The sequence below is a fragment of the Eleutherodactylus coqui genome, chromosome 3 (genome assembly GCF_035609145.1).
Source record: "Eleutherodactylus coqui strain aEleCoq1 chromosome 3, aEleCoq1.hap1, whole genome shotgun sequence".
NCBI classification, from domain to species: Eukaryota; Metazoa; Chordata; class Amphibia; order Anura; family Eleutherodactylidae; genus Eleutherodactylus; species Eleutherodactylus coqui.
Window position 1 is genome coordinate 34,328,657 of NC_089839.1, and position 21,754 is coordinate 34,350,410.

At 39.7% G+C, this 21,754-nt stretch overlaps 2 long non-coding RNA genes across 2 annotated transcripts in view; one reads left to right on the forward strand and one right to left on the reverse strand.

The window, feature by feature from the left end:
- Positions 1-8,659: 8,659 nt before the first annotated feature.
- Positions 8,660-19,835, reverse strand: LOC136619722 (uncharacterized). Its single transcript, XR_010791013.1, has 3 exons — positions 19,712-19,835; positions 8,982-9,116; positions 8,660-8,818 (listed from the first exon to the last, which is right to left on the reverse strand). It is a non-coding gene; the product is annotated as an uncharacterized lncRNA (long non-coding RNA).
- The window catches only part of LOC136619723 (uncharacterized), a 59,601-nt gene continuing 57,457 nt past the window's right edge, over positions 19,611-21,754 (forward strand). The window contains exon 1 of the long non-coding RNA XR_010791014.1: positions 19,611-19,871. This is a non-coding gene — a long non-coding RNA (uncharacterized lncRNA). The remainder of the gene's footprint in view (positions 19,872-21,754) is intronic.

Here is a 21,754-nt window from a genome sequence, read left to right on the forward strand (position 1 = left end):
GAAACTAACTAGAAAATGAATCCATAACCCCAAGTAGATTTGAGCACATGACCATCTGAGGAAAAAGAGGTTAGAACTTTCAGACAGAAAGAGATAGCTAACCAAGATAGCACTACCGGTAGTTCACTTATATATACTCAGTGGATAGCAACATAATGAATGAATGCAAAAAAATCACCAGAGGCCCTTTAATAAATTAAAAATTTTTCAGGATTTTGCGTTAACGATTATATATCTTAGCTGATACTGCTTATCCAATTTAAGCGCAAACAATTCTATTAAATATTCCCGTGTTGATGAGAAACATTAAAGGAGTTTTACGGAAATTTGGACATTTTTTTCTATTGAAAATTCTTCTATTTCTATCATCAATAGACGATTAGCTCGAATTCCCGCTGATCAGCTAATTCTCTATACTGACAGCATAGGAAACAAATCGTGTTGACCACACTGAAATGCCCTGCTTTAAAACTTTGGGCATAGCTCTTCTTGAATTCAATAGCTGCTGTGTTAGCAGTTCCAAACTGGCCCACTGCAACAGGGTTAGCGCTATCTGCTTTCTTTGCTGTCCCTTCTGACAGCAGTGCAAGGAATCAGTGGAGATCCAAGTGGCAGACTCCTGCCAATCACTTATTGATGTCTTATCCTGAGGAAAGCTCACCAGTAGAAAAAATATCCAAATTCCCAGACAACCCCTTTAAACTTTTGGCACATTTACCTCCTTCCTAATGCTACTCAATTGTATAGTCAAGAGCCTGACAATTCTGAACATTGATGGTAAATGTCATGTATCATTAGGAATAAACATACCAGAACATGGAAGTTTTCATTGACTTTTGGGCATAATTTTAGTGTAGCCCTAATTAGGGTATTTTTCATCTATGTTTCAATAATGGCTTCTAATATGGCAGAGGGGCACTCTACTAGCTCTTAAACACTATAGCTACACCCCTGGGGCTTAGGTCACATGCACATAGTAGGTCCAGATTCTGGCAGCGGAATCCCACACAGAATCCGTCCCTGACTGTAGCTGGTGACCCCACGTACCTGTATTTCTTCTTCTCTATCTGTACTGCGGTTCGACCGTTACGCTGGCGCTCATGTGCAGTACAGATTTCTCTGTGCCATCGCTTGGCGATGACATGGGTCCTGTGGCCATCCTGGAATTGACATTATGGAATGGCCACGCATCGGATGGCTTCCATTGACCTGATTTCCATCTATAGGCATGAAAAATCACTTTGCCATAGCATGCTGCGGAGGCTTATGGCTGCAGAATCCGGGGGCAAATGCCCACCCTGGATTCCACAGAATAATCCGACCATGTGCGTAAAGCCTTACTATACACCATTGATGTACAGATGCATCAAACGTTAGCTTGACACAACACAACTTAAGCCACTCAAAAACTGTAACTGTGTGTTTAGCGCTTTGGGTGTCAAGTTAAAGTTTGCTAGGTCTGTTGATTAGAGGAAATTTAATTAATGGGCCTGTATCAAGTAAAAGCAAACTTTTTGTGCACTTATCCTAAACTTGTGGCAGTCCTATATTAATACTGTGCCTGGTGGTTTAATTTGTACTAAACCTTAAATAAACCCCAGGGGCAATAAATAAAAGTGTATTCCATGGCATATCTGCGTATTGATGAATCAAAAGAGTTCTTCATATCCTTTGCCTAATCTGCTTACACTGGCTCACAAAAATGTACAGTTACAGAGAACGTACCAATGACGCAAGCGGTGCTACACCCAAGCCAAAAAAAATGTGGAAGTCAATCTTTCTCCAAATACTTTCAAATACCGCCAATGTTTTTTGAGAGCATGGTGGGACAAATGTAATAGTCCACAAATTCCCCAAATCCCACCCTTACATTTCCACATCAATTTCATCTTCATTTTAAAATCAACGGTTTCCTAAAACCTTATTTTATTACATGTGTCCCCTACTAGCCAAAAATAATTTTTTCCCTTCCAGCTCAACACACTTAATAGCAACAAGTATTCACATTGTAACCAATCTCGAAAAAAAAGGGGCCAAGCACCGCCTGCCAGTGAGAGACAACACTAGGAACATTGAGATGAATGAACCATAAAAGTTTTATTTATCTTGACGCTAAAACAGGCTTAGTCAGGGAGTTGACATGCCGAAAATAAATTAGAGGAATTAATTCCCACTTTTGATACAATAGACCCATGCACTAACACTGATGCTCTGCTTACTCCTTCCTGCTCATATTTGATAACTATATTGATACTGTTGCCTTTTTTTTTCTTCTGTCGTCTAGTAGAGGGCCAGGCTGAGCAATATAGATTCAACCGGTTATTAGAAGCTTGGAAAAAAAAAGGATCAAGACCTGGTTGTACCACAGCTACCTCTGACAGCTAAGGAACCAGTTTGGCGTCTGGTTTGTCTGTTGTTTTACTGCTGACCTTCAAATCAACTTTAACCCTTGACTTCCTCGAGCATATATCATGACAAGAGCCTGTTTAACACAAATGGTGCCCAATCGAAAGAGGGAAAGAGAGTGAAGATTTCCTTTTTTTGATGAAGAATTTGGTTTTCACCCTTCTTTTCTCATTCACCACAGGTGAAATCCTTCCTAGCAGCTGGCTTATGAAATATTGTGATGGGAGGTCTTAATAAGCTGAAAGCACCCTCAGCTGGAGATAAATGTATGCAAATGAGATGCACAAACAAAGGAGCTTGGACAGAGAAATATCTGCAATTCCAGCTAAATGCTGCCTGCAGCAGGAAGATGAACAGCTTTGATAAAATGGTAACAAAAAGCACCTTTCTATCCTCCAGCATGTTTTACATTGCAATAGACCATTGTCATTGTAACCCATTGGAGCATGTAGAGGGGTTTTCAGCACTTCTTCAGCAACCTGGTTAAACATTTGTTTTAGGCCATTCATTGAATATAATAAACATGCTTTTTTAGATGCTGATTTAAGATTGCTTTTGTTTCCTTTTTTTCTTTATGACATAATCAAATTTTTTTTTTTTTTTTTTGGGGGGGGGGGAGGTTACACACTGAAAGTTATTATATTATTCCACGTATGATTCTATGCCTGTGCTAAAGGCTGCTTCTTATCTACGTGCCGTTGACAATATTGAGAAGTTGCATCTAATCCATTCGAAAGGCATTTTAAAATATTTTAGATTTTTTTTTTTTAAAGAATTATTATTATTGATGGTTTTGGCAAAATAATTTTTCCTTTTTTGGGGAAATTGTATTTATAAATCTGCTTTCAATATATACTGGAAATATGCTTTAAATGATCCGACTAAGTACAAGAATAACAAGATCAAATAGATTGACTGAAGGAAGAAATGTAAAGAATTAAGCGATATCAAAACAAAAAAAGCTACAAAACCATAAAATGTAAAAAGTATTTTTTTTTTCTTTGAGGGAGAAAAGACACAACCTGGACAATAAATAATTAATTTCAACTTCTTGGGTAAATGAAATAATAATAAAAAAAATCATTGATAATGTAGCAATTAAAATGATACTTTATGTGTTGAAACAATTGAATGTATATTAAAAAATGTGCTTTTTTTTTTTTTTTTTTTTTTTAAATGGTTTATTTTTAGTGCCTTTTTTAGAAATCTAATTGTAATTGCATCTGCCTGGAGGAACAAGCTATAATTCTCTAAACACTTCTTTTGCAGTGTTTGTTATTTATCATCAGGAATGGATACAAAATATAGAAGATCTATTTATAAACAAAACCTTTACCAAATCCTTTAACTGCAACCAGTCGAATATTCGGCTTTAACAAATATTTAATGATTGCGAATGTTTCAGAAAAAAAAAAAAAAAATTCCTAGCCTACCAGCAGTTTTAGCTCATTAACTTTGGAATGGAAACATATATTTAGAGATCATAGCCGAAGCCTGGTTGTAGTTCCAGATCTTCCTCTTCTATCTTAAAGCTTATGGCAGTGTAATTATATTCAACTGCTGCTGTATGAAAAGGGCAAACAGCCTCTTCTACACAGAACAATGAAATTACAGCTGAGATTTCAGCTAGCAAAAGCCGTCTTCTCTAGGCTTTTATGATTCATTATTTCCCATTAAATACAGTATTAGAAGTGTACACCAGATAGCTCCTGCTTTCTGCTCTCAGAGCACATTATCCATATTACGCAGGTCTGGGGAGCAGAATTAGAAAACTTTAGGGGAATGAGCAATATGTGTTTGCTGTTAGAAGTACCATATGGCTCATCTTTCTCAATTGCTTTCATTGCGGTTCTGATGCAGGAGAAATTAAAGTTTTATTTGATGTGGTGCTGCTTAATGAACTGTCTTCTGTTTGGAAAATTGAATATGTTTTCTGTTATTTGAACACAGAAACCTCATGTGTTTTCCTGCTCAGGTTACAATAAGTATTAAAAAAAAAAAAAAAGAGAGAGAGAAAAACAAAAGTAGATTTTAATTTGAGATTGCGGGCAAAAAAACATTGAGGCTGTTTACTTCTGCATGCAAAAACAGTCAGCAATTCTAGTCTTTTATATATATATATATATATATATATATATATAGATAGATAGATAGATATATACATATATATATAGATATATCTATATATAGATATATATATCTATAGATATATATATATCTATAGATATATCTATATATATAAATATATATATATATAGATATATCTATCTATATATCTATCTATATATATATATATAGATATATATATATATATATATATATAGATATATATATCTATATCTAGATATATATATCTATAGATATATATATCTATATATATAGATATATATATGTATAGATAGATAGATAGATAGATATTGACATTGCTTCCAAGAAATGCACTAATAATTATTATTAGCCCTATTATCATCATCATCAATAATAATTCTAATGCTCATTTAGAAAGTAATAAACATAGAAATGTTACAATATTTCTATTTTTTTTTAAATAAAATGTTTGCAAGATTAAAATGTTACGTCTCCAATCGCACGTCCGTCGGATGACGCCTCTGCGTGAGCGAGCGGCGCTATTGTAAATTCAGTTGTAGGTTGAGATCTAAGCAGGGATAAAATAAAATTTATTATCCTGGTAGTAAGCGTATCAGGCAGGGCCGCCAGTGACAGGGTTCTTTAACTGGTTTCCTGAGACAGGTAAGTGAATGAATATGTAAATACTGCACATATAAACCTGTGATGATGTGTGTTAATAAAATTTTATTTCTTTGACAGGTATCAATGGCCTGCTTGAAACGTATTATAAGACAATAAAGCAGCACCGAGATGTCGACGCTGCTCACGCTGTGCTGTAGGTGTGATCAGACGCGGACAGTCACCTGTCTAGGGGAGGGTTATTGTACCGTCGGACGTCTATTTGTAGGACAGTGTTGCAATTTTAATTAATACATTCTTATATTTTATATGATATTAATTAATATATACATAAAATAGAGGGAAGGCCAAATAGAACAATCAGAAATCCGAAATTTTAGATCACATCTTATAGGCCTCATATATCAATATAAGGGATATGACTGCGCAGAAAAAATACCATATCAACTTTTTACCATTTTTATTTACGTGTTTGCTTATCTATCTGGCCTTTTTTTTACAGAAAGGTTTAATTGGACAATCGCCATGTTGTAACCTATTGATTATCCTATCACACCAGTTATAAATGGCATTTAGACCAACACATCAGTTCTGCTTCTGTTATGTGAATTATATGTGAAATCTTTACATATATAGACATTAACCCTTACATTCCAGTATGTAGCAAACGTTAACTTGACATTTCATGTCTTATTATTGCAACGAGCTACAATGCTATGAATGGAGATACACAATGAGCCAGTCATGTTAATGATTGACACCTCTGTAAATGGCTCGTGTGTTACAACTCTACGTATTATGCGATAATAAGGGAAAATTCAGCGATTTTCGCCTAATACAAGAGTCAGTAGAAAAGCAGGTTATGAATCCGATGAGTTACAATGCTTTCTTTCCCATTAGCAATTTTTCCACTTATGCGATGTTGAGTGAAAAAAAAAAATCGTAGCATGTCCTATCGTTCTGCGTTTTGCATTTTTTTTAATCTCCCATGTTTCCCTATGGAGCCTCCTCTTTATCGCATCCAACACATGAACTTGTGTTACTATGGAATGCAATTTTTATATAAGAAAGTTCTATTGACTTGTGCGTTAAAAAATGCGCGATTTTCTCGCAATATGATGAAATGTGAGATTATTTTTTTTTAAAAAAACATTGCTGATGCTCAAAAATTGCAGCAACAAAGATGTGATGTTGCCACGATTTTGCTGCGATTTTCTCATGGCAAAATCGCGATCGCCCATGTGAATCTAGCCTAAGCCTTCACGCACTTTTTTTGTGGTGTTTTAATAGGCATGTGAAAATGCCATGCGTGCTTTTTTTTGCAAATGTTTTTTCGGTAGCTTTTTTTTCGTCGCCCATTTTTGACATGAGTTTTTTTTTTTTCATGCCTTTGTTTTTCCTGTACAGAAGTCTATGGAAGCGTGCTTGAAACAAAAAATGCCTTACATAGAGCATGCTAATTAAAAAAGAGAATGCAATGGACCCCAAAAATACACCACGAGTGAACAAAAACATCGTATAAAATGCACTGCTTGCACTGCATATTGCCTTACGGCTAACATCTGGCCGCAGTGTTTTTGTTAAATAAAAATGGCAAAAAACGCCAAAAGAAAAAAAAAAAGCCGCAAAACATTATTGATGTGTGACGACTGATGACATCTTAATTTTCTATTTTAATCATTTTATAGTAATAGGTAGAAAATCAACTTTTCTGTTACCGGTAAGATTTACTAACATGATGTCACACATGCCAAAAAAGGCCCCGGCTATGCATCTGAAGACGTATGGAGGTTAGAGCAGCTTATACACAGCTGGACATACAGTATTCTCCATATATAGATGTCTGTAGGGAATATTATGTCAGCCTGGCACATTTCTGTAAGATGAAGATGACGTTGTTTCTATTGGAGGTCTTGTCCAAATGGCAGATTAATAAACGTCTTTATGTATATTAATGATAATTGTTGTTCTTGAGATATTTCTTTTTTTGCATTTCTTATGGAAGTATGTATGTATGCGTGTATCTTTAGGATTAGGTTCACATTACATTTAGATTGTATGTACAATGTATATATGCAGAGAAATTGTACCCATAGGCTTTTAAAGACCTACCTAAAGAGTGTTCTTTTTTGGCGTACACTTGAGTGTTAGATATTGGTGTAAGATTGTCTCAAGTGCTGTCAACTATTCCATACAGCCCAACAATATGAATCCACTCCCCTAAAAAAAAAACACTCATAACATACCATATGGTATAATGGGAGTCAGTCATAGATATAAGTATATTTAGAGACTGTTTTTAGTGATGATACTGAATGAAATGACTTATAGAAGACTTGCAACTTCCAATGGTAACCAATGGGGATGCATGCCTTTTTATTTTTGTTTTAGCCCCCAGTAGTGGCTCCCACCACTAGTCCACTGTCAGGTGGGTGGTCTTCACCACCCAGTGGGAATGGCTGTTGTGGCGTTTGGTTGACACTGGGTGGTGGAGACCACCCAGTTGACTGTTAGCTTGTATTCTGCAGTGAAAGTAATCAGAGTCATTGAGGTTGAATGGGGTGCGGACAAGACAAAAATTAAAGATCCAGTAGGATCAATGACTATGAGACTGTAAAAGTGTGCAGTCTATTGCAGGTCCTTTTTGACGTGGTGTGGACATACAATGATTTGGCCTCTTTATTCTGGAGTTGTAGTCTACATATGGAAATCGTGGTGTAGTTTAATACTTTGATTGTAAAGTTTTGCACTGATGCTTGTTGAGTTGTCGTTACTATTGTTATTACATATTATTTTGCTACAATTTATATAGACTTACAGTAATACACATAGCTGAATATATATCTGAAGGTGAGGGTCTAGATAGAACCAAATACAGGGCAATATGCTGTATCTTGTACCACTAATAACTAGAGATGAGCGAGTATACTCGCTAAGGCACATTACTCGAGCGAGTAGTGCCTTAGCCGAGTATCTCCCAGCTCATCTCTAAAGATTCGGGGGCTGGCGGGGGCGGGGAGCGGCGGGGGAGAGCGGGGAGGAACAGAGGGGAGATCTCTCTCCCCCCCGCTCCCCGCCGCAACTCACCTGTCACCTGCGCCGGCCCCCGAATCTTTAGAGACGAGCGGGGAGATACTCGGCTAAGGCACTACTCGCTCCAGTAATGTGCCTTAGCGAGTACACTCGCTCGTCTCTACTTATAACCCTTTTTAAGGCTATGTCAATATCAGTTTTCCAAGCAAGGTTGATAGTCTGCCAGTCAGCTGATGTACAGTAAGCCTCATGCCAGAAAAATATAATTTTCCCCTTAAAATGCATCACTAATCTATAGCAATCGCTTGGACTGTTCATAGCTATGGTACATAATGCATTATTAATAAGTAATACTATAGAAATCAAATTCACTAATTACAACAAAGGAAAAGTAATGTTGCCATCTACTGAAATTCCATTATATGTTTAACGAACCCATAGTGAATCATTTTCATGACTCCTATGTCAAAAATACTCAATATTGGAAAAAAAATACAAAATACATCTGGATTTATCTGGAAAACACCGACTCAGCTTTTTTTTTTTTTTTTTTTAATTCGAACCAATCCATCGTGGGGAAAAAAAAAAATTGCTCCGTCTGTGGCCGGTTTTATGTCGCGTCCAATGTAGAGTCGATTCGGTTGCCAAGGAGTAATGTTTTTCAGAATACCTGCAGAAACAGATAAAACCACTAGTTAAGCACAAGCTATAAATATTCAGCACTTAAAATCATTCCATATGCTCCATTCGCAACTCTATAATGGCTTACCACCCACCCCCCCCAACAAAAATCACAATAATATGTACATTACAGCAAACGCAGGAGCACAAACCTCATTGCAGATGACGGTATTTTTCATCAGAATTGCCCATTTTTATGAAAGCCTCTCGAATGACAAAGGATTCCTTTGAGAAGCGGCATTATGCATTGTTATCAGCATGGCGTAATTTGACTGTTGACAAAGTATCTGTGATGGCAGCGAGAAGGAAAGCAGTTAGCAATGCTGCGGATTGTAATCAAGAAGATGCTTAGCTGTGCAACACTGCATCTTGAGTGGATTTGAATCAACATTGCCTTCAGGGGACGCAGGCATACAAAAAAAAAACTCCATTCATTTTTAGTGAGAAAATTAGAGTGGCACTTCATGAAGTGAAATTTGACATGCGTTAATTGCTACGCAGTTCTCCTAATTAGGGATTTTCACATTCTTTTACTGTTGTCAGGCTGATGGCAAATTGTCTTGCCGGACCAAAGAGTATAAAATTTGGCATTTCGGTTCATTCCAAACTATAACTTTAATCATTGAGCTTTGGATTGAAAAACATCCATTACGGGTGAAAATCCTGACATTTTATTTAAGATTTTTTATTCTATTTATTAACATTTTTTGTTATATGGCTGTCTGGATGCATAAAAATGAATAGGACAGGTAGATCCTTTATTTATTTTTCTTTTTGCTGGGGCGACGTCCTATTTATTTGTTTTTTATTATGGATACATCTTGTTTATTTATTTCTGTATTTATTTATGCATTTATTTTTATTATGGATACATCCTGCTTATTTATTTAGTTAGAGTTTATTATGGATAGATCGTGTTTGTTTATTTTTATTTTTTTATTATACATGCATCCTGTTTATTTTATTTATGTATTTTTTATGTTTATATATTTATGACGGATACAGCTTTTTTTTTTTATTTTTTAGACCTATTTTTTTCTTATATGAATATGAATACATTTTCTTTCTATTTTCTTAATTTTTATTTCATTTTTGTACATTCGGTCATTTTTTTTAAGGCATACATCATAGAGGTCAACATTTTTAATTTTTATCATATTTTTGCTTTTTTTTTCTATGTTATTTTATTATACCACGTATGAAAAATAATGATTTTTGTTTTAGCCTTTCCCCCCCCCCCCCCCACACACACTTAATCCATTAACACATTGAATTTTTTTTTTTCAATTTTCTATTTCCTTTCAATAACAATATTAATGTCAGGGGCAAAGCTTGATTGGAACTAAATTACTTGTTACCTGATGGCATTTATTTATATGGCATTGAATTATAAAGCTTTGCTATTGTCATGCCTTAGGCGAATTGTTTATGACACCAGTAATAGGAGTAATTGTTATTGTTGAAATTACCTGTCAGCTACCCATAGCTGTGGCCCTTGTCCCACTGACAAATAGTGACAGGGGAGAGGGATCGTCCACACGTTCTCCTGATGACTTCTCCTCTGATAATAAGGAGTGCGAGGCCTCTGATAATTTGCCTGTCACTGTTGAGTGCGGCTCAGACAGAGTTGGCCAAATTGTTGTCATTCACTTTGACAAAGACAGCAAAATGCTCAATGTGAGGAGGAGCGTACACATCCTTTACATGGCTCAAAAAGGTAGCTTGGATCCAATGTAGCATCTACAAGACATCTGTAAATCTAAAACACCTTTATTATAGCCCGTGTCAATCCAATCATGTCTATAACTAATATATATATATATATATATATATATATATATATATATGTGTGTGTGTGTGTGTGTGTGTGTGTGTGTGTATAATGTATATATATATATATGTATGTATATATATTTATATATATGCATATATATATATACATATACATACAAGCACATATATATATATATATATATATATATATATATATATATATATATATATATATATATATATATCTTTTTTCAGTTATTATTGTCATACAGGTTGAAGTAAAAGATACTGATCCGATGCAATGTCTTAGTCCTTTTCTATACTGAATCAATTAAAGTAACAGCAGCACAGTCCTCTTGGACCCTGGAACATGGATTTCAATTTTCTGTTGTAGTCCCTGCAAGAGATAGAGAGTAAAACCCAACTGTAAAGTTAGGCCTCGGTCAGATGAACATTTCTTCCGGGTACGAATAGGCATGCAAAAAGATTGCACCTCACGTGTGGAAAAAATTGCGTGACCGGGTGAATTCCAGCTATTTGAAGTAGCCCGTTCACATGATCAGAAGTGCGTGTTTTCCAGCTCCTATAGGAGTCTATGGAAAGCATGCTGCAAAGATAGGACAGGTCCTATCTTTGCGCATACCACGGTCCTTTTAGATGCGAGTTGCACTAGCATGTCCTATCTTTACCAGGTGCGAGTATTTCGTGCCTCTAAAAAACGTATCTCTGAACACTTTCATAGGGAAGCATTAGTTCTAATAGACGCACTCTTTTTGCGAGCCTATTCGTGCGCGAAAAAAAGCTCGTCTGACCGATGCCTTAGGGTGCCTACCCACTTGCGATTTTTTTTCCTGCGATGTTTTGCGTTTTTTCTCAAGAGCAATTAGTATAGAATGTGTTCTTGTCCATCTGGGTTTTTTTTCCGTTTCGTGGGGTTTTTTCACATAGGAACTGTCAGTTGCATATGTCTCCTTATTTTTCTCTTAATGCACCCATGATTGTCAATGGAGGGCTGCAAAAACCGCGCGGAAAACGCGCGAAAAACGCCGCGTTTTTCCACGCGCGAAAATCGGCAATGCAAGTGGGTAGGCGCCCTTAAAGAGTAACATGTAAGAAGCAGAAATGAACTTTCTGCATCTATCTAAGGCCTCAGTCAGACGAGCATTTTTTCCGCGCATGAATAGATTCGCAAAAAGAGTGCGTCTATTGGAACCAATGCTTTCCTATGAAAGTGTTCAGATATTCGTTTTTTAGAGGCGCGAAATACTCGCACCTATCAAAAATAGGACTTGCTGGTGCAATTCGCATCTAAAGGTCTGTGGTGCGCGCAAGGATAGGACCTAACCTATCGTTGGAGCGTGCTTCCCATAGACTCCTATGGGAGCTGGAAAACACGCACCATGCACCTCCAATTGTGTGAACGGGCTACTTCCGATAGCTGGAGTTCACCTGGTCACGCAATTTTTTCCCCACGTAAGGGGCAATCTTTTTGCACATCTATTCATGGATGGAAAAAACGCTCATCTGACCAAGTGCCTTCACACTTGTGATAAAATCGCGTGATTTTCACGCGATGCGAGAGTGAGTGAAGACGCAGAATTATGAAACCAGTCATTTTCAATGGCTTCATTCCTATGTGCAATGTTTTCACTCATGCGATGTGGAGTGAAAAAAAAATCGTGACCTACCCCATTTTTCTGCGTTTCGCTTTTTTTAATTTCCTATGTTTCCCTATGGAGCCCTTTTTTCACATGGCAATGCACGAACTTGCAATTTTCATGTGATGCAATGAGTTTTTAATAGAGATGAGCGAGCATACTCGCTAAGGCAAACTACTCAAGCGAGTAGTGCCTTATTCGAGTACCTGCCCGCTCGTCTCTAAAGATCCGGGTGCTGGCAGGGGGCGGGAGAGCGGCGGGGGAGAGCGGGAAGGAATGGAGGGGAGATCTCTCTCTCTCTCATTCTCTCCCCCCCACTACTCCCTGCTCACTCCCGCAACTCACCACTCACCCGCGCCGGCAGCCGAATCTTTAGAGACGAGCGGGCAGGTACTCGCATAAGGCACTACTCGCTCGAGTAGTTTGCCTTAGCGACTACGCTCGCTCATCTCTAGTTTTTAACATTAGAAAGTACAATAGGGGCAGATTGTCCAGGCAGTCATCTAGAAGACCCAGCTACTGATCCATGCTAAGAATCCCTAGAATAAACACAGGTCCAATGATGGCTCCATGCATGTATCATAGCTGAAGGAAGCCATTTTGAATATGCTCTCCTTACTTTATTCATAGCAGCAGTCCTATGGGACTTAGAGAGATGCTGAAAGTGGATGTCTACTTCTGACATGCTACTCTTCAACTTTGCTTTGGGGTTTTACTCCCTTATAGGGGCCACCACATAAAAAAAAATCCAGGGCCTCCCAAACAAAGGTGTAGCTGGGCTTTTTTCACCAGGGGCAAAGGTTTAGTTCAGTGTCCCCTCGACAATTTTGCCAAGCTAGCTAAATATAATACCAATATACAATTTGACCTCATCTGTATGCTTGTCCAGGATTGTTGGTTGGGGGACATTCCATTAAGGGTGGCTTCACACAAGCATATGCGTGTGCCACAAAAGTGTGCACCCATGTACATGCACAAACACGCATGAATGCAGGTCTGTGCCCATTGCCTTCAATGGGGCTGCGGCTGCTGCCGATGGCCGCATTGCAAGAAATTGGCTGCCAACAACCCTGCAGTGATTTTCAGGGAAGGGCTTTAAATATAAGCCCTTCCCTGAAAATCATCCCTAGAATGTGTGGGAAAAAAAATTATACTCAGCTCTTCTCAGCTGCAGGGCTCAGGCGCGTCTAGCCTGTCTTCTCTCTGCACTGCTCTGAAGCTCTTTCAGCTGGCGGGGATTTAAAATCCCTGCCTGCTGAAAGGGCTGTTTCTGATTGGCTGGGCGCTCAGCCAGTCACAGGCAGCTCTCAGCCATTCATTGAATGACAGCTGAGTGCTGCCTGTGATTGGTCACAGCACTCAGTCAATCACAGGCAGTGCTTAGCCATTCATTGTATCCTAAGACAGGCTAGACGAGCCTGAGTCCCGGCAGCTGAGTAGAGGTGAGTATAATTTTTTTTTATTTTTAACACATTCTAGGGATGATTTTCAGGGAAGGGCTTACATTTAAAGCCCTTCCCCTGAAGATCCCTGCAGGGCTTTCCAGTAGGCCATTGCTTTCTATGGGACTACAGAAGTGCTGGTTCCATTAAAAGCAATGGGAGAATATTGCGATCCACAGCTGTGGCAGGGGATTATTTACTCCCCGCGGAAATGAAGAAATCCTTTTCCACAGCTATCATAGCTGTAACAGCTGTGGCAGGGGATTTTTTACCCCCCGCAGGGAGTTCTCTTGGCACTGATCACTGTTACAGCGCTGTCAGGATTACTTAATCTCCGTGGGGAGTCCCATTTTCACTAGACACTGTGACATGCTGTCACAGTGTCCAGTAACAATGGGACTCCCCGCGAAGATGAAGAAATCCTCTGCCACAGCTGTAGCAGAGGATCACAATTTTCTACCATTGAATTCAATGAAGCCGGCAATACAGCAGCTCGATTGAAAGCAATGGGCCGCCGGCAAGCACCGCCGGCCCCATTGACCACAGGTCAAACCCCTGGATGTGACAGCATCCAGGGGTTTCACATCCAAGGAATCCCCTGCTGCATCTGTCACAGCCACAACAGGAGATAGCGGGCAGCACTCTTTTTGAGTGGATAAACGCTGCTAGCAGCGTTTTTTTCCACTGTGATGCCCGCTTTGGTCACGCGAATCTTTGAATGCATAACTGATGCGTTAAAAAATGCCCGTGTGACTGAGGCCTTAGTGTAAAAAAAATTAATAAATAAAAATATATATACTTACCTGTCCGCCACTGCCTTTCATCCCCGAGAGCTGCCTGTGATTAGCTGAGCGCCTCAGCCAATACAAAAGCAGCTCTTTCAGCAGGCGGGGATTTTAATTCCATGCCTGTTTAAAGAACTTTATTGTAGAGTCAGGGACAGCACAGACAGGACGCCGCTTAGCCCCGGCAGCTGAAGAAAGGTGAGTATGTTTTTTTTATTTTTTACACTACTTTGGCTACTTTTTTAGGGAACGGCTTATATTTAAAGCCCTTCCCTGAAAAACAATTATAGGATGCCGGCAGCTGGATCCCCTACTGCAGCTGTCATCTGTGACAGCTGCGGTAGGGAATTCTTTATTCCCCGCAGGAATGAAGAATTCCTTTGCCACATCTATCACATTTGTGACAGGTGCAGCAGGGAATTCTTTATTCCCCTTGGGGGACACGGCAGCGACGGACAGGTAAGTATATATATTTTTTATTTTTTTTATTTTTTACACTAAAAGGGATGTTTTTCAGAGAAGAGCTTATACTGAAAGCTCTTCCCTAAATAAGCCACCTCAGGGGTGCCGGCTGAGCATTGCCTTCAATGGAGCTGCCGGCAGCAGCCGCGGCTCTATTGAAGGCAATGCGCGCACCTGCATACAAGCGTGTTTTGCGCATACAGGGTGCGCACCTATGTACGCACACGCACATGCTCGTGTGAAGTCACCCTAAGATAAACTTTTAATAGTGCAGCATATGGTTTCCCCTAAATACTGTACAATAGTGCAACTCACAGTGCCCCCTGAGTATTGAATAACAAGCCACACTGTCCCCCTGTAATAAATAATCCACACTGTCCCCCTGAAGTAATACCTTTCCATACTGTCCCCATGTAGTAATATATATATATTTATATAAATGTATTTAAATATATATATATTATAAAAACAAACAAAAAAATTATTTATATATATATATATATATATATATATAGCCATACTGTCCCCCTATAGACATAAATATCCATACTGTCCCCCTGTAGTAATTTATAGCCATAATGACCCTATGTAGTAATATATAGCCATACTATGCTCTGTAGTAATATAGAGCAATAATGTCCTCCTGAAGTAAAAAAAAACAAGCTACCCAGTCCCCCAGTAGCAATATATAGCTATACTGCTCCCATGTAATAATATTCAGCCATACTATCCCCCTCTAGTAATATATAGTCATAATGTCCACCTGTAGTAATAAATAGCCATAATGCCCCCCTTGTAATAATATATTACCATAATGTCCCCATAAAGTAACATTAAGCTATACTATCTCCCTTTAGTATTATATAGCCATAAAGACCATGTGTAGGAGTATATAACCATAATGTCCCCATGTAGCCACAATGTCTTCCTGTAGGAATATAGAGGCATGATGTGCTCCATAGTATAGAAATAAAGTCACCCACCTCCCAAAAAATTCTAAGCCTTTTTGCCTGTTTGTGCATAAACAAATACCATTTGTACCAGTCTTGTTGCCAATCCAGCAGCTCCGCATTGGGTTTGTTTGTTTTTTCATGCTATATGGTTTATTGAGAACTGCAATTATCCTGATGAAATACATGGTTGGCATATATAATAGGGGGGCTCAGCCCCACACTGCAAATCAACTAAATATACAATCAGTTCATTTCTTATTAAAGATAGCAAATAAGTACAGTATAATATTCATGCTGTGTAAGGAAAGCTGCCTCTACACCATTATTACTAGTAGGCAGAGGCCTACTGTGTCTAATAATGAATTCAGCCTATGGTGGATATTAAATTGATGTTATTAGGATCCCATTGTGGGAGAGAAATTAGATATAATGTGTATGGGAGCATAAAAAGCCTTATACATATAGACAGAGATGTATACAATGCATACATAAAAAATATCTGTAATGATGCTGGATTGAGGCTCTAAGGAGTTTTTTCAATAAATTAGTTTGTATTTTATTTCGACTTACTTTGTGGCGACTGTATAAACATTACATTACGGTACCTAAGGGTTAATTGACTTATTTTGAAATTTAAAGAAGTAGTTCAGCAATTATTAAATAGCCTATCTCCACTGTGAAGCCGGCCTAAGAACCAATTGTTTACTATAGAAGCGTTTCCATTAAGGAAGTTTAGACATGCCAAATACTCGCACCAATCAAAGATAGGACATACGTGACTGCAGTGCCCGCAAATGAGGTCCATGCTGGGAGAAAAGATAGGACCTCACCTATTTTTGGTGCGAGCTGCGCAGGAGTTTCCATTGGCTCCTATGGGAGCAGGAGTCTATAGAAACTCGTGCGCAGGAAAAGATTGCTGTCGACCAAAGGAATACCCCATGGGGACTAACATGAATTTACAATGGGACATTTAAAATGTGCTTACGGGTAACATGTTTTAAATGTCCTGCTGTAAGCTGCAGGGTATTCCTCTAGCCCCGCTGCTGGGCAATTCACCAGCCGGGGGGGGGGGGGGGGCAGTAGGGGACTAAGGGAGCAGGAGTGCATTGACATAATCTAACTTGAAGCTCCTGGGCCCCAGTGTAAAATCTGTAACAGGGCCCCCAACTATAATGCTTTATTCATAGTACTTGGCCCCCTATATGGAGAAGAGAGACCTTATGGGCCCCCTAAGGCTCCTGGACTTGGGTGCAACTGCATCCTCTGTAGTTACGCCCAGCCTATACAATGATTAGTGCAGAGCTATAACATTTGCCTCACTCACACTAACTGTCTATATCATTGTATTCCTATGAGATCACACTGCTTTCTTGCTGTAGAAAATCAGAAGCTGGAGTCAGAGGAGAGCAGAGTGAAGCGGCATAACTCAACCTCTTCCATAGTAGCGCAGGCATAGTGGAGGAGGCTGTGTATGGTCTCATGCCTGGCCATGTGCAGCCTTGTTATAGAAGGCAGAGCTATTGAGAAGGAGCAAGGAGCTGGCCAAGCAGGGGTGTGGCTCAGCAATACTGAAGAATGGACCACTGTAGAAAAAAAGTATGTTTTTAAAAAGCTAGTTAAAAATAAACACATTTTAAGAATGTGCTAACATCAATTAGAAAATGGCCAATCCCAATGGAAGGGAATCAGTTTAACCAGTTCCTGACTTCCCATGAACTATAAACATCCAGGTAGCCCATGCCTAGTAAAGAAGAAGAGAGGTAAACTTCTTTTCAGGAGGTGGTTAAATTTGAAAAAGTACTTCAATCTCAAAAGGAATGGATAGAAGGAGTAACAAAGAACTGGGTAGCATAAATAGAACAAAATATTTAATATATAAAATCTCATTTATCATTGGTGAAGAATCATAAGATCCCTCATATTCGAGTCTTGACTTAGCCTTTTGGTTGTTTGATATAAAGCCTGTGCGTCACTAGCCTGGTTTTCATTCCTACCTGCTATCAAATTCATCATTGGAACCACTGGCGTAACTATAGGGCATGCAGGGGATGCGGTTGCACCCAGGCCCAGGAGCCTTAGGGGGCCCATAAGGCCTCTCTTCCCCATATAGGGAGCCCAGTACTCTGAATAAAGCATTATAGATGGGGGCCCTGTTACAGGTTTTGCTTTGGAGCCCAGAAGCTTCAAGTTATGCCACTTCATTAAGCGGTTAAGAGAAGTTGGGGGCCCCGGAGATAAACTTTACACCCAGGCCCATGAGCCTTTAGCTATGCCCCTGATTGGAACTTCTAATGAAATTGAGGTGGCACAAAGGAAACCTTAAATTCTCATATTTGCATAACATTTTTGGGCACTTGCTTATTGGCTGGATCTTCTATAACACTGTATGACTTCTAAGGCGCTGTTCACAGCCTCCATTACAGGTCTGGTCTAATATCATGTATAAAATAGCTCAGCATGCTGCACTATTTGTACAGTAGAATACCAGACAACATGATGGGAATCTGACAAACTCCATTATAATCCTAAGGGTATGTTGGACACTGTTCCTGTCCATCTTGTGTGGATCCACCACTTCTGCTTTTTCATTGTTCAGTGCATATGTGAATAGAGTCTTAGATAGACAAATACCTTTCAAATAGCTCATTTCTAGTGTTGTGCAAAGCAAACCAGATTAAGCTTTGCTAAAAGTTTTAACACAAATCTGAAATAAGCTTTTAGCAAAGTTCTACAAAAACAGGGTTCTACTAATTCTGTTTGCTCAACACTGGTCCTGCACAAGGGGGTATAACACTGTCTAAGAGTCATAAAAAGCCTGTACAGCACTCTCAGAGTATTATGCAGGGCATTTATGGCTAGTAGACAATGTTATACACCAGTTTTAGGGGTTTTGGTGAACTTTAAGTTCATTTGAACTCATTTGGACCTACCTGTACTTGTTGCAAAAGTTTGGCAAACCGGCTGAACCAAACTTTTCAGAAGTTCTCTCATCCCTACTAAATTTAGCATGCTGAGTATAATAATAACAATCAGGCGAACATACCTCGGGATTGGACTTTTATGATTGGGATTTTGTTGGTATTGTGATGGACTGTAATATACAGTATTATGGCTTTGTATGTGGACCTATTAGGGTCCAGTGGTTGGGTGCAGCTACTGCTTCTGCTTTTGTACCTATTCTTTCACCATTTGGTCCAGAATATTTTTCTCAGGTATGTTAAGTCTGAACAGAAAAACTTGAGGCTCCAACAGATGAAAACAAACAAGAGAGAAGAAAAAAGGCACAAATCTAAATGTAGAAGAACGAAAATAATCTAAAGGCTATCCTATTGTATAAAATACACTTTTGGGGGAGTTGTGCTTGTTTGGTCACAACTCCAATCAACACCAATTGCCCTGTAGATATATCTATTTTTTGGTACCATTTGACTCAAGCCAGGATATAAATTGGGAAGATATAGCCACAGGCACCTCAATCTGCAAAATAATCAAGAAAAAAGCCATCACCAATGATGCTGCTCAGTGCAACCATACACTGGAAACTTTTGACACAGGTAGATACAGTCAGATGTATTTCATTGAACCATATCAAAATATTAACGACCACTTGTCCGTCCATGTGTGAGTGAGTTACATGCTCTGCCCCTGATCACATGATGGTGATGTCATCACACGTCTATCATGCTTGTGAATCACACGTGACGAGGGATAAGGGTGCCAGGACACAACAGTCACTGCCGGGGGCTCCGCACACAGCAGCCATACTGGGGACTGCAGACATTGTCCACAGTGAGAATGAGGAGACTTACAAGGAAATTGTACTGCTTATACGGTGACGTCTTCCCAGCAGCGTCCGTGTGTGAGCAGCAGGAGGAATCCACGGCGGCCGCTCTCTCACACATCCTACCAGCAGCGATCACACATACTACACCACAAGGACCTTCCGTGACGTCATTGCCATGTGACCAGGTACATTAGTGGGAGGACTTGGCTCTGCTGGTGGGGTGTTCTATACTGCAGTCAAATCAAATATAGCAGAGCTGTGTGGTGCATTGCGTTACTAGAAACACTGGTACTATAATTACCAGTTACTGTACCCAAGGAAGACCCGATAGTGGGTTGAAACACGTTGTACTGTATGCACTGTATAACACAACATGGCTCAATAACTACATCTGACTGCATCTACTGGTGTCAGAAGTTTCCAGCATATTGTTTCACTGAGTAGCGCCATTGATGATGGCTTTCTCCTTGGTCTATTGCTAGTTCAAAAGCAAATCAAATTGTGATGACATACGGGGTGTAATGTCAGCTGAAACATCTCTGTAATATGGACCTGTATTATGGACATGTTCCAATATATTCATCTGAAACTGGCCCAAAAAAGTGGTCATCCAGTGTATTATTGTTTAATGAGTAATTCAGGTGAGTCTCCATTACTGTTTTGCGTGTATTAAAGGGATTGTACCAGAATTTCAATCAGAGGGGTCCCACTTGCTAATTAGTAGGGGTCTCACTACTGGGACCCCTGCTGATCTTGAGAATGGGACTCCTGTGCCCCACTTTCCTGTCACTGCAAGGGTCACTTCTCCTCCCACAGTGATGTAACTCTGAATGAAACACTGTCTGCTTTTGCAGGGTCAGTGCTCCAATCATTTCAATTGAGTTGACGGAAATACCTGAGCAGGTGTCACTCAGGTATCTCAGCAGTCCCATTGAAAGTGAATGGAGAGCTAGTGCTCTAGCATAAGTAGTGTTTAGAGATGAGCGAGTATACTCGCTAAGGCACATTGCTCGAGTGAGTAGTGCCTTAGCCGAGTATCTCCCCGCTCGTCTCTAAAGATTCGGGGACTGGTGCGGGTGACAGGTGACTTGCGGGGGGAGCGAGGGGGAGTGAGGGAGAGAGAGATCTCCCCACCGTTCCTCCTCGCTCTCCCCCGCCGGCCCCTGAATCTTTAGAGACGAGCGAGGAGATACTCGGCTAAGGCACTACTCGCTCCAGTAATGTGCCTTAGCGAGTATACTCGCTCATCTCTAGTGGTATTTCATTCAGTTTCCTCTTCACTGTTGGGGGTGCATTAACCCCACAGTGAGGAGGAAGGAAGGACACAGGAACCCCATTTCTGAGATTAGTGGGGGGGTCCTCAGCAGTGAGACCCCCCAATAATCAGCAAGATATCCCCTATCCTGTGGATAGGGGATAACTTGAAATTCTGGTAGAATCTCTTTAACGAATGATTGAAATTCTTAATATTTTTGTGTTGCCCTTTGCCTTTTTAAGCACAAAAATAAGTAGAATTTACAATTTTTGCTTTTTTTCCAATTTTTTTAAATTTAATTTTTCACTGGTGATACCTTAAAGTGATATTATTACATTTCCCAATGTTAATTGTTCATTACATTTCCCAATGTTAATTGTTCCTATATCCCTTCGGGTGAAGTCACACGAACGTATATCGGCTCGGTTTTTACACCGAGCCGATATACGTTGTCCTTGTGTGCAGGGGGGGAGGATGGAAGAGCCAGGAGCAGGAACTGAGCTCCTGGCCCCCTCTCCGCCTCCTTTCCGCCCCTCTGCACTATTTGTAATGGGAAGAGGCAGGGTGGGGGCGGGGCTAAGTTCTGAGAATTAGCCCCGCCCCGTCCCACCTTTCCCCATTGCAAATAGTGCAGAGGGGCGGAGAGGGGGGGGGGGCGGGAGCTCAGTTCCTGCACTTGGCTCTTCCATCCTCCCCCCCATGCACACGAGGACAACGTATATCGGCTCGGCGTAAAAACCAAGCCGATATACGTTCATGTGACTTCACCCTTCCATTCAGTTTCATTGAATCATATGAAATGTGTTACTTTTC